The 18,241-nt window shown below is 38.3% G+C and overlaps 1 long non-coding RNA gene and 1 pseudogene across 1 annotated transcript in view; one reads left to right on the top strand and one right to left on the bottom strand.

Moving 5' to 3' along the window:
• The window catches only part of LOC142848514 (uncharacterized), a 184,934-nt gene that overhangs the window by 56,662 nt on the left and 110,031 nt on the right, over positions 1-18,241 (bottom strand). The window lies entirely within an intron of this gene.
• On the top strand, positions 13,951-14,813 carry LOC142839874 (protein FAM204A pseudogene; annotated as a pseudogene).

Here is an 18,241-nt window from a genome sequence, read left to right as displayed (position 1 = left end):
GATAAGAAAACAGGATCCAACATTCTGCTGTTTACAAGAAACACACCTCAACCACAAAGACAGGCACCTACTCAGAGTAAAGGGTTGGGAAAAGGCCTATCAAGCAAATGGACCTAAGAAACAAGCAGGTGTGGCCATACTAATCTCTAACAAAGTTGACTTCAAACTTAAATCAATCAGAAGAGATGGAGAGGGGCATTTTATATTCATAACAGGAACAGTTCATCAGGATGAAGTCTCAATCCTGAACATCTATGCCCCTAATATAAAAGCACCCACGTACATAAAAGAAACATTGCTAAAATTCAAGGCAGCCATCAAACCGCACACACTAATAGTAGGAGACTTCAACACTCCTCTCTCACCAATGGACAGGTCAATCAGACAGAAACCTAGCAGAGAAATAAGACAATTAATGGAGGTAATGAAACAAATGGACTTAACAGACATCTATAGAACATTCCACCCAAATAGGAAAGAATACACCTTCTTCTCTGCAGCTCATGGAACCTTCTCGAAAATCGACCACATAGTCGGTAACAAAGCAAACATCCACAGTTACAAAAAAGTATTACTAACCACCTGTGTCTTATCAGATCACCATGGATTAAAGTTAGAATTCAACAACAAGGCTACCCCCGGAAAGCCCACAAAGTCATGGAAACTGAACAGCCAACTACTGAACCATACCTGGATTAAGGAAGAAATAAAGAAAGAAATTAAAGTCTTCCTGGAATTCAATGAAAATAAAGAAACAACATACTCAAATTTATGGGACACTATGAAGGCAGTCCTAAGAGGAAAGTTCATAGCACTTAGTGCCCACTTAAAGAAAACAGAGAAAGCTCACATTGGAGACTTAACAGCCCACCTGAAAGCTCTAGAAAAAAAAGAAGCAGACTCACCTAGGAGGAGTAGGAGACTGGAAATAATCAAACTGAGGGCTGAAATCAATAAAATAGAAACACAGAGAACAATCCAAAGAGTCAATGAAACAAAAAGCTGGTTCCTGGAGAAAATCAATAAGATTGACAAACCCCTATCCAAACTAATCAAACGTCAGAGAGAGAATTTGCAAATTAATAAGATCAGAAATGAAAAGGGGGACATAACCACAGACACAGAGGAAATTCAGAGAATCATTAGATCTTACTACAAAAGCCTATATGCCACAAAACTGGAAAATGTAAAGGAAATGGATACTTTCTTAGATAAATATCATTTACCAAAGTTAAATCAGGACCAGGTGAACAATCTAAATAGACCTGTTAGTCGCGAAGAATTAGAAGAGGTTATCAAAAACCTCCCTACCAAAAAAAGCCCAGGACCAGATGGTTTCAACGCGGAATTCTACCAGAACTTCCAAGAAGACCTAATACCTATACTCCTTAATGTATTTCACAATATAGAAACAGAAGGGTCATTACCAAATTCCTTTTATGAAGCTACAGTTACTCTGATACCAAAACCACACAAAGACTCAACCAGGAAAGAGAATTACAGGCCGATCTCACTCATGAATATCGATGCAAAAATCCTCAACAAAATACTGGCAAACCGAATCCAAGAACACATCCGAAAAATTATCCACTATGATCAAGTAGGCTTCATTCCTGAGATGCAGGGCTGGTTCAACATACGAAAATCTATCAATGTAATACAGCATATAAATAAACTGAAAGAAAAAAACCATATGATCATTTCATTAGATGCTGAAAAAGCATTCGACAAAATTCAACATCCATTTATGTTAAAAGTCTTGGAGAGATTAGGGATACAAGGGTCATACCTAAATATAATAAAAGCTATATACAGCAAGCCGACAGCTAACATCAAATTAAACGGAGAGAAACTCAAAGCCATCCCGCTTAACTCAGGAACACGACAAGGCTGTCCACTTTCACCATACCTCTTCAATATAGTGCTGGAAGTTCTAGCAATAGCAATAAGACAACATAATGGGATCAAGGGGATTCGAATTGGAAAGGAAGAAGTTAAACTTTCGTTATTCGCAGATGATATGATAGTGTACATAAGCGACCCCCAAAACTCCACCAAAGAACTTTTACAGCTGATAAACAGCTTTAGTAATGTGGCAGGATACAAGATCAACTCCAAAAAATCAGTCGCCCTCTTATACACAAAGGATATGGAAGCAGAGAGGGAAATCAGAGAAGCTTCTCCATTCACGATAGCCACAAACAGCATAAAATATCTTGGGGTAAACCTAACCAAGGAAGTGAAAGATCTATTTGACAAGAACTTTAAGGCATTGAAGAAAGAAATTGATGAGGATACCAAAAAATGGATGGACATCCCTTGCTCTTGGATTGGGAGGATCAACATAGTAAAAATGGCAATTCTACCTAAGGCAATTTATAGATTCAATGCAATCCCCATCAAGATCCCATCAAAATTCTTTACAGATCTGGAGAGGACAATAATCAACTTTATATGGAAAAACAAAAAACCCAGGATAGCCAAAACAATCCTATACAATAAAGGATCTTCTGGAGGCATTACCATCCCTGACTTCAAACTCTATTACAGAGCTACAGTAATGAAAACAGGGTGGTACTGGCATAAAAACAGAGAAGTCGACCAATGGAATCGTATAGAAGACCCGGATTTTACCCCACAAACCTATGAACACCTCATTTTCGATAAAGGAGCTAAAAGTATACAATGGAAGAAAGAAAGCATCTTCAACAAATGGTGCTGGCACAACTGGATGTCAACCTGTAGAAGAATGAAAATAGACCCATATCTATCACCGTGCACAAAACTCAAGTCCAAATGGATTAAAGACCTCATTATCAGCACGAAAACACTGAACCTGATAGAAGAGAAAGTGGGAAATACCCTACAACAGATGGGCACAGGTGATCGCTTCTTAGGTATAACCCCAGAAGCACAGGCATTAAGGGCAACATTGAATAAATGGGACCTACTAAAACTGAGAAGCTTCTGTAAAGCAAAGGACACTGTCACTAAGACACAAAGGGAACCTACTGACTGGGAGAAGATCTTCACCAACCCCGCAACAGACAAAGGTCTGATCTCCAAAATATATAGAGAACTCAAGAAACTAGACTTTAAAATGCTAATTAACCCAATTAAAAAATGGGGCACTGAACTGAACAGAGAATTCTCAACAGAAGAACTTCAAATGGCCAAAAGATATTTAAGGTCGTGCTCAATTTCCTTAGCAATCAGGGAAATGCAAATCAAAACAACTTTGAGATACCATCTTACACCTGTCAGAATGGCTAAAGTCAACAACAACAAGGATAGCCTTTGCTGGAGAGGCTGTGGAGGAAGGGGTACCCTCATCCATTGCTGGTGGGAATGCAATCTTGTGCAACCACTGTGGAAGTCAGTGTTTCGGTTTCTCAGGAAATTTGGGATCAACCTACCCCTGGACCCAGCAATACCACTCTTGGGAATTTACCCAAGAGATGCTCTATCACATGTCAAAAGCATTTGTTCAACTATGTTCATAGCAGCATTGTTTGTAATAGCCAGAACCTGGAAACAACCTAGATGCCCTTCAATGGAAGAATGGATGAAGAAAGTATGGAATATATACACACTAGAGTACTACGCTGCGGTAAAAAACAATGACTTCTCGAATTTTGCATGCAAATGGATGGAAATAGAAAACACTATCCTGAGTGAGGTATCCCAGACCCAAAAAGAAGAACATGGGATGTACTCACTCATAATTGGTTTCTAGCCATAAATAGGGGTCACAGAATCTACAATTGACGAACCTAAAGAAGCTAAGTAAGAAGGTGAACACAAGGAAAAACATATCGTTATCCTCTTGGATAAGGGAAGTAGACAAAATTGCCGGGGAGAAAAGTGGGATCTTGGGGGTGGGGTGGGAAGGGGGTAAGGGGAGATGGGGTGAGAAAAGGTAGAAGGGAAGGAGGGGGGACTTGGGGAAATAGGAGGATCGGGATAAAGGAAGGTTGGATAGGGGAGCACGGAACCACAATCCTTAGTTAAGGGACCCACTTTAGGGTGGGCAGGAGAATTGACCCTAGAGGGGCTCCCAGGTGCCCAAGCTGAGGTCCCCAGTTAGTTCCTTGGGCAGCTGAGGATAGGGAACCTGAAATGACCCCATCCTAGCGCAATACTGACGAATATCTTGCATATCATCTTAGAACTTTCATCTGGCGAGGGATGGAGATAGAGACAGAGACCCACACTGGAGCACTGGACTGAGCTCCCAAGGTCCCAATGAGGAGCAGAAGGAGGGAGAACATCAGCAAAGAAGTCGGGACCACGAGGGGTGCACCCACCCACTGAGACAGTGGAGCTGATCTACTGGGAGCTCACCAAGGCCAGCTGGACTATTACCAAAAAAAGCATGGGATAAAACTGAACTCTCTGATCATGTCGAACAATGAGGGCTGATGAGACGCCAAGGACAATGGCACGCAGTTTTGATCCGACGCAATCTGCTGGCTTGGTGGGAGCCTAGCCAGTTTGGATGTTCACCTTCCTAGATATGGACGGAGGGGGGAGGACCTAGGACTTACCACAGGGCAGGGAACCCTGACTGCTCTTTGGACTGGAGAGAGAGGGGGAGAGGAGTGGGGGGAAGGGGAGAGGGGTGGGAGGAGGGGGAGAAGAGTGGGAGGAGAGGGAGAAGAGTGGGAGGAGGGGGAGGGAAAGGGGAGGCTGGGAGGAGGTGGAAATTTGTTTTTTTTTTTCTTTATTCTTCTTTTATCAATAAAAAATGTTTAAAAAAAAAAAAAAAAAAAAAAAAAAAAAAAAAAAAAAAAAGGAGGTGAAAAACTGCCATAAAGAAATAGAGATGACAAACAAAAAGGTAGAGAAAATGAATAAATCTCTCAAAGATACCCAAGAAAAACAAGAAAAAGCAATCAAACAGGTAAGGGAAACGGTTCAAGACTTGAAAAGTGATATGGAGGTAATGAAGAAAACACAAACCGAGGGAAGGCTGGATATGGAAAATCTGGGTAAATGAACAGGAACTATAGAGACAAGTATTACCAACAGAATACAAGAGATAGAAGAAAGAATCTCAGACACAGAAGATACTATAGAGGAAATAAACTCACTGATTAAAGAGCAAAACAAATCCAACAAATTCTTAACACAAAACATCCAGGAAATCTGGGACACCGTGAAAAGACCAAACCTAAGAATAAAAGGGGTAGCAGAAGGAGAAGAATTACAGCTCAAAGGCCCAGAAAATATATTCAACAAAATTATAGAAGAAAACTTTCACAACCTAAAGAAGGATATTCCTATGAAGGTACAAGAAACATACAGAACACCAAATAGACTGGATCAAAAGAAAGCATCCCCATGCCATATAATAATCAAAACACAAAACATACAGAATAAAGAACAGATATTTAGAGCTGTAAAGGAAAAAAGGTCAAATAACATATAAAGGGAAACCTATCAGAATTACACCTGACTTCTCCATGGAAACCATGAAAGCCAGAAAATCTTGGATCGATATGCTACAGACACTAAGAGAACATGGATGCAAGCCCAGACTACTATACTCAGCAAAGCTGGCATTCACCATCAATGGAGAAAACAAGATATTCCAGGATAAAAACAGATTTAAACAATATGTTGCCACGAACCCAGCATTACAGAAAATACTAGGAGGAAAATCACAAACCAAGGAAGCCAATAATACCCATAATAACACAAGCATCTGACAACCCTCTACCAGAACAACTCAAAGAAAGGAAAGACACAAACTCTACCACCAAAAACAATAATTGGAGTTAACAACCACTGGTCATTAATATCACTTAATATAAATGGACTCAATTCACCTATAAAAAGGCACAGGTTAAGAGAATGGATACGAAATTAGGATCCGACATTCTGCTGTTTATAAGAAACACACCTCAAACTCAAAGACAGACACTACCTCAGAGTAAAGGGTTGGGAAAAGATTTTCCAATCAAATGGACCAAAGAAACAAGCAGGTGTGGCTATACTAATATCTAACAAGATTGATTTCAAACTAAAATCAATCAGAAGAGATGGAGATGGACACATGATACTCATAACAGGAACAATTCATCAGGAGAAAGTCTCTATCCTGAATATCTATGCCCCTAATATAAAAGCACCCACATACGTAAAAGAAACATTACTAGAACTCAAAGCACACAGCAAACCCCACACTCTAATAGTAGGAGATTTCAACACTCCTCTCTCACCAATGGACAGATCAACCAGACAGAAAATTAACAGAAAAATAAGAGAACTATTGGATGTAATGAACCAAATGGACTTAACAGACATTTATAGAACATTCCACCCAAACAGAAAAGAATATACCTTCTTCTCAGCATCGCATGGAACCTTCTCAAATATTGATCACATAATTAGTAACAAAGCATACATCCATAGATACAAAGAAATTGTAGTAACCACCTGTGTTCTATCGGATCACCATGTAATAAAGTTAGAATTCAACAACAAGTCTAATCCCAGAAAGCCTACAAAATCATGGAAATTGAACAGTCAACTACTGAACCACCCCTGGGTCAAGGAAGAAATAAGGAAATTAAAGTCTTCCTTGAATTCAATGAAAATAAAGACACATCATACCAAACCTATGGGACACTATGAAAGCAGTGCTAAGAGGAAAGTTTATAGCACTAAGTGCCCACATAAAGAAAACAGAGAAATCACACATTAGAGACTTAACAGACCACCTGAAATCTCTAGGAAAAAAAGAAGCAGATCACCCAGAAGGATTAGAAGACTAGAAATAATCAAACTGAGGGCAGAAATTAACAAAAATAGAATATCTTGCATATCACCTTAGAACCTTCATCTGGCGATGGATTGAGATAGAGACAGAGACCCAAATAGGGGCACCGGACTGAGCTCTTAAGATCCAAATGAGGAGCAGAAGGAGGGAGAACATGAGCAAGGAAGTCAGGACCACGAGGGGTGCACCTACCCACTGTGACAGTGGAACTGATCTATTGGGAGCTCACCAAGGCCAGCAGGACTGGGACTGAATAAGCATGGGATGAAACCGAACTTTCTAAACATGGCTGACAATGAAGGCTGATGAGAAGCCAAGGATAATGGCACTAGGTTTCGATCCTAATACATGAACTGGCTTTGTGGGAGCCTAGCCTGTTTGGATGCTTACCCTCCTGGGCCTGGATAGAAGTGGGTTGACCTTAGACTTCCCGCAGGGCAGGGAATCTGGACTGCTCTTCATTCTTGAGAGGGAGGGGGAATGGAATGGGGGGGAAGTGGGAGAAGGAAATGGGAGTGGGGAGAGGGGACAATGTGTGGGAGGAGGGGGAGGAAAATGGGAAATGGGGAGGAGGCAGAATTTTTTTCAACAACTAAAAAAAATAAAGAAAAGAATAAAGAAATAAAAAATAAAAATAAAAAAGAAGAGAAACATTTAAATTATATCCCCGCCCAAAAAAAAAAAGAAAATGGAGAAAGCACACATTAGAGATTTAACAGCACAGCTGAAAGCTCTAGAAAAAAGAAACAGATTTACCCAGGAGGAGTAGAAGACTGGAAATAATTAAACTGAGGGCTGAAATCAACAAAATAGAAACACAGAAAACAATCCAAAGAATCAATGAAACAAAAAGCTGGTTCCTGGAGAAAATCAACAAGATTGACAAACCCCTATCCAAACTAATCAAATGGCAGAGAGAGAACATGCAAATAAATAAGATCAGAAATGAAAAGGGGGACATAACCACAAACACAGAAGAAATTCAGAGAATCATTAGATCTTACTACAAAAGCCTGTATGCCACAAAATTGGAAAATGTGAAAGAAATGAACACTTTTTTAGATAAGTACCATATACCAAAATTAAATCAAGACCAGGTGAACAGTTTAAATAGACGTGTGAGTCATGAGGAATTAGAAGCTGTCATCAGAAACCTTCCTACCAAAAAAAGCCCTGGACCAGATGGTTTCAATGTAGAACTTCCAAGAAGACCTAATACCTATACTCCTTAAGGTGTTTCACAAAATAGAAAGAGAAGAGTCATTGCAAAACTCCTTTTATGAAGCTACAGTCACCCTGATACCAAAACCACACAAAGACTTAACCAAGAAAGAGAATTACATACCAATCTCACTAATGAACACTGATGCAAAAATTCTCAATAAAATACTGGCAAACCGAATCCAAGAACACATAAGAAAAATTATTCATTACAATCAAGTAGGCTTCATACCAGAGAGGCAGGGCTGGCTCAACATATGAAAGTCTATCAATGTAATCTATCATATAAATAAACTGAAGGAAAAAAACCATATGATCATTTCATTAGATGCAGAAAAAGCATTTGACAAAATTCAACCCAGCTTTATGATAAAGGTCTTGGAGAGATTAGGGATACAAGGTTCATTCCTAAATATAATAAAAAGCTATCTACAGCAAGCTGACAGCTAACGTTAAATTAAATGGAGAGAAACTCAAAGCCATCCACTAAAATAAAAAACAAGATGAGGTTGTTCACTCTCTCCACACCTCTTCAATATAGTCTTGAAGTTCTAGCAATAGCGATAAGACAGCATAAGGAGATCAATGGGATTTGAATTGGAAAGGAAGAAGTCAAACTTTCGTTATTTGCAGATGATATGATAGTGTACATAAGCGACCCAAAAAACTCTACCAAAGACCTCCTACAGCTAATAAACACCTTTAGTAACGAGGCAGGATACAAGATCAACTTCAAAAGATCAGTTGCCCTCCTATACACAAAGGATAAAGAAGCAGAGAGGGAAATCAGAGAAGCATCACCTTTCACAATAGCCACAAATAGCATTAAGTATCTTGGTGTAACTCTAACCAAGGAAGTGAAAGATCTATTTGAGAAGAACTTCAAGTCTTTGAAGAAAGAAATTGAAGAGGATACCAAAAATGGAAGGATCTCCCTTGCTCTTGGATTGGGAGGATCAACATAGTAAAAATGGCAATTCTACCTAAGGCAATCTATAGATTCAATGCAATCCCCATCAAAATCCCAAAAAAATTCTTCACAGACCTTGAGAAAACAATAATCAACTTTATATGAAAAAAAGAAAGACCCAGGATAGCCAAAACAAATCTGTACAATAAAGGTACTTCCGGTGGCATTACCATCCCTGACTTCAGACTCTATTACAGAGCTACAGTAATGAAAACAGCTTGGTATTGGCACAAAAGAGAGATGTTGACCAATGGAATAGAGTAGAAGACCCAGATTTTAGCCCACAAACCTATGAATACCTGATTTTCGACAAAGGAGCTAAAAGTATACAGTGAAAGAAAGAAAGCATCTTCAACAAATGGTGCTGACATATCTGGATGTCAACTTGTAGAAGAATGAAAATAGATCCATATCTATCACCATGCACAAAACTCAAGTCCAAATGGATTAAAGACCTCAATATCAATCTAAACACACTGAATCTGATAGAGGAGAAGCGGGAAGTAGTCTACAACACATGGGCAGAGGAGATCACTTCCTACGTATAACCCCAGTAGCACAGACATTAAGGGCAACGTTGAATAAATGGGACCTCCTGAGAATGAGAAGCTTCTGTAAAGCAAAGGATACTGTCACTAAGACAAAAAGACAACCTACTGACTGGGAAAAGATCTTCACTAACCCTGCAACAGACAAAGGTCTGATTTCCAAAATGTATAAAGAACTCAAGAAACTACACTTTAAAATGCTAATTATAACCCAATTAAAAATGGGGCACTGATCTGAACAGAAAATTCTCAACAGAATAAGTTCAAATGGCCAAAAGACACTAAGGTCATGCTCAACCTCCTTAGCAATCAGGGAAATGCAAATCAAAACAACTTTGAGATATCATCTTACACCTGTCTGAATGGCTAGAATCAAAAACATCAATGATAGCCATTGCTGGAGAGGATGTGGAGTAAGAGGAACACTCATCCATTGTTGGTGGGAATGCAACTTGTGCAACCACGTTGGAAATCAGTGTGGCAGTTTCTCAGGAAATTTGGGATCAACCTACCCCAGGATCCAGCAATACCACTCTTGGGAATATACTCAAGAGATGCTCTATCATACTACAAAAGCATTTGTTCAACTATGTTCATAGCAGAAGCATTTGTAATACCCAGAACCTGGAAACAACCTAGATGCCCCTCAATGGAAGAATGGATAAAAAAGTGTGAAATATGTATGCATCAGAGTACTACTCAGTGGTAAAAAACAATGACATCTTGAATTTTGCATGCAAATAGATAGAAATAGAAAACACTATCCTGAGTGAGGTAACCCAGACCCAAAAAGATGAATATGGCATATACTCACTCATAAGTGGATTCTAGCCATAAATAAAGGACATTGAGCCTACTATTCATGATTCTTGGAAACTAAATAAAAAGATAAACCCAAAGAAAAACATATAGTTATCCTCCTGGATATTGGAAGTAGACAAGATTGCCAGGCAAGAATTGGGAGCTTGGGGTGGGATGGGGGTAAGGGGAGATGGGGGGAGAGAAGTGAGAAGGGGAGGATGGGGAGAGCTTGGGGGAATGAGATGGTTGGGATGGAGGAGGGGTGGATATGGGAGCAGGGAAGTATATATCTTAATTAAGGGAGCCATTTTAGGGTTGGCAAGAGACTTGACTCTAAAGGGGTTCCCAGTGTCCAAGGAGATGTCCCCAGCTTGTTCCTTGCGCAGCTGAGGAAAGGACACCTGAACTGGCCCTATCCTATAGCCACACTGATGAGTATCTTGCATATCACCATAGAACCTTCATCTGGTGATGGATGGCTATAGAGACAGAGACCCACATTGGAGCACTGGACTGAGCTCCCAAGGTCCAAATGAGGAGCAGAAGGAGGGAGAACATGAACAAGGAAGTCAGGACTGTGAAGGGTGTGCCCACCCACTGAGCTAGTGGGGCTGATCTATTGGGAGCTCACCAAGGCCAGCTGGACTGGTACTGATGGAGCATGTGACCAAACTGGACTCTCTGAATGTGGCTGACAATGAGGGCTGATGAGAAGCCAAGGACAATGGCACTGGGTTTTGATTCTACTGTTTACTTAGGCAATATTATATCCTTCTGGAGTTTTTGTTGGAGTTCAAGAATAATTATTATTATAGTTTTCATTAATTATGATTAAATATTAAGTAGATATAAATATTGTAACTGTAATTCTTGCTTGATAACTGTTTTGTTACAGGAAGTACATTGTAAGCAACTTCTAAAACTCTAGAATTTGCAGAGACATCTTGCTACTTTAATAGTCACCCAAAGTTCTTCTGTACCATTGGGACATCCATCTTCAGCCTACAGGTGCATAGTATCCAACAGATCATCATGAGGTCGTGGCCTTCCAGCAAAATTCTGGTATGGTTGACTCTGGTGGTAGCTCCATAGCGTCTCTCTCTGCCTTCCTCCTCCCAGCATTCCATTTAGTTTTCCCTTCCTAGCTCTGTTCCCATACACCTCTGCTATAGGCCTAAAGCAGTTCCTTTATTAACTAATGAAAGCAAAACATAGACAGAAGGACCCCCTACACCATTATAGAGATCTATTCCAGTTTGATAGGTACTCTTCAAGTCTTTAAAAAACCTCCAGAATACGGCATTTAAAATGTTTTAACAACACAGGAGTTTTCATGACAATGAAACACATCTGCTCCTGGCAACACAAAATTACTTGAAAAGGAAGATGGGCATTGAAGAGACTTCTTATGGAGCTTTTTAGCCATTTGGGCAAGAAACTAATCTTGTCTGGACTGCTTAATGAACTGGACATGTAGGACCTACAGAAAAATGACTGCTGAACTTGCCTAAAAGTGAGGTGATCCTTTGTGGTTCCTGCTTCATGAAAGAGTCTGCTAGACATTCTACAGGACACAGAAAAATGTCACTGACAAACTGCCAATATTAGTGGAACTGTCTTTGAAAGTTCCTGATTCATGGAAAAATGTGCTGGATACTATGGGCCTGTAGGCTGAAGATGGATGCTCCAACAATACAGAAGACCTTTGGGTGACTGTCCAGGCAGTGAGATGTTAATTCTAGAATTTTGGAAATTTCTGACAAAGTTTTTGTTGAAGAGAGTGTGAAGTAAAGGAAGTGCTCCCCCATTGCTCTTTGGATTGCAAACTGGTACAACCACTTTGGAAATCAGTATGGTGGTTTCTCAGGAATTTGAGAAACAACATACCTAGTATCCAGCAATACCACCCTAGGGCATATGCCCATAGGATGTTCAATCATACTACAAGCACATTTCTCACCTATTTTCATAACAGTGTAATTTGTGATAGCCAGAACATGGAAACAACCTAGGTGCCCCTCAAAGAAGAATGGATGAAGAAAATGTAGTACATTTAGACAATGAAGTACTTACTGCTCAGCAGTAAAAAACAATGACATCTTGAAATTTGCATCCTAACAAATGGAAGTAGAAAAACAATCCTGAGTGAGCTAATCCAGACCCATAAACATGAAGGTGGTATATACTTACATATAAGTTGATATTAGACAAAAAAACCAAAGGATAACCAGCATATAGTCCATGACTCAATAGAACCTAGGTAAGAATAACCATAAGAGACACATACATGAATCACCCTGTTATTCGAAGGGTGCTTGTTTTTTCCTGGCTGCCAAGACCATAAAAAATCACACAGCAACTATATTATTTGCAATACTGTTTGGCTAATAGATTAAGTATAGCATATTTCTAACTAGCTATTATATCTTAAACTAAAACATCTCCATTAATCTGTGTATTGCCAAGTGGTTGTGGCTTACTGGCAAGGTTACAGTGTGTCTGTCTTCAGTGGCAGCTACATGGCTTCTCAATGACTCTGCCTTTTTTCTCCCAGAATTCAGTTTAGGTTTCCTGCCTAGCTCTACTCTGCCCTATCACAGGTCAAAGCTGTCTTTATTCATTAACCAATAAAAGCAACACATATACACTAATACCTCCACACCATTTCCCTTTTTCTGTGCAAATAAAAAGGAAGGTTTTAACTTTAACACAGTAAAATTACATATAACAAAACAGTTATCAAGCAAGAATTATAGTTACAATATTTATATCTACTTTATCTTTTATCATAACTAAGGAAACTATAACTATATATTCTTCAACTTTATCAAAGACTCCAGAAGAATATCTTACCTAAGTAAACAGGAAGTGCATTGTATGCTACTTCCAAAACTCTAGACTTGACAGAGACATCTCCCTGCTCAGACAGTCACCCGAATTTCTTCTGTATCATTGAAGCATCCATCTTTAGCCTACAAGCCCATAGTATCTGGTAGACATTTTCATGAAGCAGAAAATTTCAAAGAGTGTTACAACTATATTGGCAGTTTGTCAGTCATTTTCTTCTCTGTTTTGTAGAATGCCTGGTATACTCTTATCTGAAGAACTGTTTCATTATGTTTTAGGCAACTTGCAAGTCCAGTTCATACAGCATAACAACAAGCAGTTCAGGCAAGACCAGTATATTGCCGAAATGGCTAACAATCTCCATAAGAAGCCTCTTCGATGCCCATTATCCTCTTGACATTGATTGGTGCTGCCAAGAGCAGATGTGTCTCATTGTCATGAAAAGTCCTAAGTTCTTAAACATTTTAAATGTCATATACTGAAAGTCTTTGAAAGATTTAAGAATCTGTATCTATCTGAAATATATTTCTGTACATCTAGGAATCTTAACTAACATGACAACAAGTTTGACTATTATAGATGACTATCTATTAACCTGTATCTCTGAGTAAAATATCAGAAGATTTTATAAAGAACAATCATTGACCATTCAGGTACAAGAACACTGCACAAAAACTGCCAATCTTCCAAAGACACCAACAAATCTGCATGATTTGCTCAATGGCCTTTAACAATAGAGACGCGTATAAGGCAAGATGTTGCTGGGGTTCTAAGATGGCTGGGGAGCCCCTGCTTCCCGGCCAAAGAAAAGATGTGGAGTGGGCTGTTACCTCCTGGGCTAAATGAAAGCGATATTGAGTCAGATTCTGAAGATGAAGCCACACTAGAGAATCCAGAACTTAGAGAATTTAATTTACGGGAAGATGGAAAGACTGACAGCAGTAGCAAGCCAAGGATGTCAGATTTCCCAGCAGGCAAGCCAAAACCGGAAACAGAGGCTGATGCAAATTCATATGAGAAGTGTCCTTCTGGAACTCCCTTGAACATGTGGAACAGATTTCACGAAAGACATTCTGAACAGAAAAATTCAACATCGCGTTTCAGACAGAAAAAAAGAAAACGCTCCAAAAAAGGCAAATCAAAGAATGAAAAAGAATCTCACAGTGAACAGTCCTCGAGTGAATCACAGTGGAAGGAGCTTACTCAGTACTTTGGAGCCAATGATAGATTTGAACCGCCGGTTAAACAGAAAAAAATCTAGAAATCAGGCCTTGAAAAGAGGATAGACCAGGCTGTGGAGGAATGGGATGTTGAGAAGGCTGAAGAGCTCAGCAACCAGCTAGCTACTCGAGAGCTTGATGTAAAAATTGCCAAAGCAATTGCCTGCCACAAGTTTGTTAAAGCCAAAAAGGAGGCTGAAAACTCACAGGCTGCTCGAAAGAAGAAGAAACTGGCGTGGGGGTTTGAAGCAAAGAAGAGATGGAAAACTAAAAGCAACGTGGGATATATGTAGCCTCGCAGAGTTCTTTAGGACATTCATTGAGAGACTAACTGGCCTGCTTCATTTACCAAAAAAGATTTTCCTCCTTAGGTTTAAAATGTCAGAAAATTGATAAGGGTAGAAAAAGATAAGCCTAAAACTTGGGAGCTGATAATAAATTCTTTTCATTCTTTTTTCTAGAAAGTTTGTAAAGGAAATGAGCATTTTTATATTTGTGTAAGAAATTTTAAGCACATGTACAAGATGGGAAGAGTTTTATTTATTTGTATAAACCCACAGTTTAAAATCAATTTTGTGTTTCTTCTGTTAGGTCTAGCATAGCCTCTGAGGCCCTTGTACTTCCATATCTATTCTTAACATGACTGTACTTTTTCTAGAATTGTGTTTTTCAGATTGGCTTTTGTTTATGATAGATTAGTCATAAATATAAAAATTATCAATTGTTACTGACTTTACCAGTGACTTTAATTATTTCAATGTTATAAGAATAATTATTGATTCTTTATGGAGGCAGTAGAATTCATATTTTCTAGTCACATAGTAAAAGCAATTGATTAATTTTTGTGTAATGTCAGTGGACATAATTACAGTAAAATGGTAAAAGTAACACATAGACAGAAGGACATCCTACTCCAGTAAAAAGTGGACATAACATCTCTGGAGAATGATTTCAGCTTTGCCTAGAAAATATCTTTCTAACTATTTCTCAACCATGTCATTCTTTAAATTGTGATTGTTGTTTGAAAAGGAAATGGTCCGATTGTGCTAGACAGATAGTTGTAACTCAGGATATCATAACTCTTGATATCTAACAGCTCATGTGTTGTTACCTCTTCCTCTGCCAATTGAAAGATGAAATGAGTTAATGAGGCTAAAGAGAGAACTAATACCTGGGAGTCATTGTCCTTAGGTATGTGTTTTACAGTCCTAATGGAAATCAGTCGTTTGATAACTGGCAACACTAAATGTGGACACTGTGAAAAATTAGTCATGATTTTAGTTATATTTTTAGATTTAAAGCAGTAACAGTTTCATTAACTTATGGTGATATGTAAGTTTTCTTTATGTAAAGAATTAGTGAATAATTTTTTTGCTCATTAAGAGGCCAGATGTTGCACACACTTAATCCCAGTAATCAGGAGGCAGAGGCAGGTGGATCTCTGTGAGTTTGAGGCCAGCCTGGTCTACAGAGTGAGTTCCAGGACTGCCAACGCTACACAAAGAAACCCTGTCTAAACAACAATAATAATAATAAAAAAACAAATGTCAAAAAAAAACCAATAGAGATGCTTCAGGCTTTAGAACAGCTCATAGAAGAGCAGCTAAATGCTCAGCATATTCAAGAATCAACCAGCCCTTGGAATTCTCCTGTGTTTGTTATTAAAAAAATCTGGAAAATGGTGAATGTTAGCAGATCTAAGAGCTGTTAATAAGCTAATTTGTCAATGGTCTCTCTACAGTCTGGCATTCCTTTGCCTTCTCTATTGCCTAAAGGATTGTCTCTTATTATTGATTTAAAAGATTGTTTTATAAGACAAAGACAGAAAAATTTGCTTTCATGTTGTCTGCTTATAATAATTCTCAGCCTGTTAACAGATATCAATGGAAGATTCTCACACAGTTAATGTTAAATAGCCCTAACCTGTGCCTATGTTTTGTACATCATCCATTGGAAATGATACACAAACAATTTTGGCAATCTATAGTTTACCGCTATATGAATAACATTTTATTATCTCATTTAAATGTCAATATTTGAAGAATGTCAATGTTTGAAGAAATAAAGAAAGTTTTGCCTTGTTGGGGATTATAGTTTCTCCTAAAAAATACAAAGAGGAAATTATATGGATTATTTGGGCTATAAAATAGATGTACAAAGAAATTAGACCCCAGAAGGTGCAAATTATGAGAAATCAATTGCAGACTCTTAATGACTTTCAACTATTGTTAAAAGCCATTTCCTATGGCCCACTTTTGGGATAAAACCTGATTAATTGATTAATTTAAACAAAACCTTAGATGGGACTTAAATAGTCTCAGGAAACTCTCAGCTAAACCTGATAGAGAATTGGCTTTAATAGAAGAGAAATTACAGAATGCACATGTGAATCATGTAAATCCAAATCTTAAGTGCCTTCTGGTCACATTCCCCTCCTAACATTTCCCTACAGGAATTTTAATGCAAAGGGAAGATATTATAATAGAAAGGATCCTTTTCACTTCATAAATTATGTAAAAAATTAAAACTTGTGTGGAAAAGTTTTTGAGTTAATTCTAAAAAGAAAATTGAAGCTTTACCAATTAATGGTAATAGAACAAAGAGAAAATGTAGTACCAATCACTAATATTGAAATTGACAAACTATGGGAAGAAAGTGAAGCCTGGCAAAAAACTTGTAGTAATTTTTTGAGAGAGATTAACAGCAGTTATCTGTCAATGTCTAGTGCGTTTGGGTCCCTGAGTAAGGGTCTCATGTAAATCAGGACACAGGGGATACAGATTGTGAACAACTGCATTACATGCTTTATTTTGTATGGCTTTTTATACAGAATAAAAAACATTACTTCAACTCTTAAACCCCCCTTTACTCATGTACATGATCATGAGAAACTCTTGTCTCACCTTGTAAGAAAAAATACCTCAATTAATAACAGTAATAAAAATGAAAAAAGTACATAGAAACAAGGCAAAAAGTATACAGAAGCAAAGCACTCCTTAGTAACTGGTAGAGCATAAAGAACTGAGCTCAAAGGCCACTTCCTCATCCAGGGTACAGATTTTGACAAAACATTTGAGAAATGGGCAGAGAAAGTTTGCTTTCATCTATGCTTGGTTTGCCAAGCAACCATTTCCCAACTTCATCTCATCTGTCCCAGGAGGAGCTTGCACTCTAAGCCAGTTCTGTGTCTCCACCACTATTCTGAAAACAAGAGAATTCAACTTATAAAGAGAACTAGCTGGATTCATCTCAAGGTTGTGAAGGAAACACCAATAAATGGAGCCCCTGCATTCTATACTTATGGAAATAAATCAGTAAAGGCAGCTTGCAAATCATAAAATTTAAATAAAGTGGATCAAAGCTTTTATGATTCTGTCCAAAAGTCAGTATTATATGCTAGTCTCATGCTACTAGGGGATTTTAAAGAACCTCTCACCAAGGTTACCAGTTCACAGTATGCAGAAAGAGTTGTTTTGCACATTGAAATCACTGAATTTATTTCAGATGATACAGAATTGACTTTATTAATCATTCAGTTACATAATATAATCAGGAATAGGAATCATCCTATACAAAACACACATCCAATCTCATACAGGTTTGCCAAATCTTCTAGCACAAGGTAATGGGAAAATCGATCAATTATTGATTACAATGTGCTGAAAGACTCAGAATTTCATAAAAACATCATGCCAATAGCAAAGGTTTTAAAAATAAAGACTTTTCTATCACGTGGTACCTAGTCAAGGAAACTATAAGGAAAAATGCTACTTGTTCTTTACACAAGCAAACACCACTAACTGCAGAAAGTAACCCAAAGAGTATTCAAAGGAATAAAATCAGACAAATG

Source organism: Microtus pennsylvanicus, chromosome 1 (genome assembly GCF_037038515.1).
Source record: "Microtus pennsylvanicus isolate mMicPen1 chromosome 1, mMicPen1.hap1, whole genome shotgun sequence".
Lineage (NCBI taxonomy): Eukaryota > Metazoa > Chordata > Mammalia > Rodentia > Cricetidae > Microtus > Microtus pennsylvanicus.
Note: the sequence above shows the minus strand (reverse complement) of the source record. Positions and strands in the feature narration are given on the sequence as shown.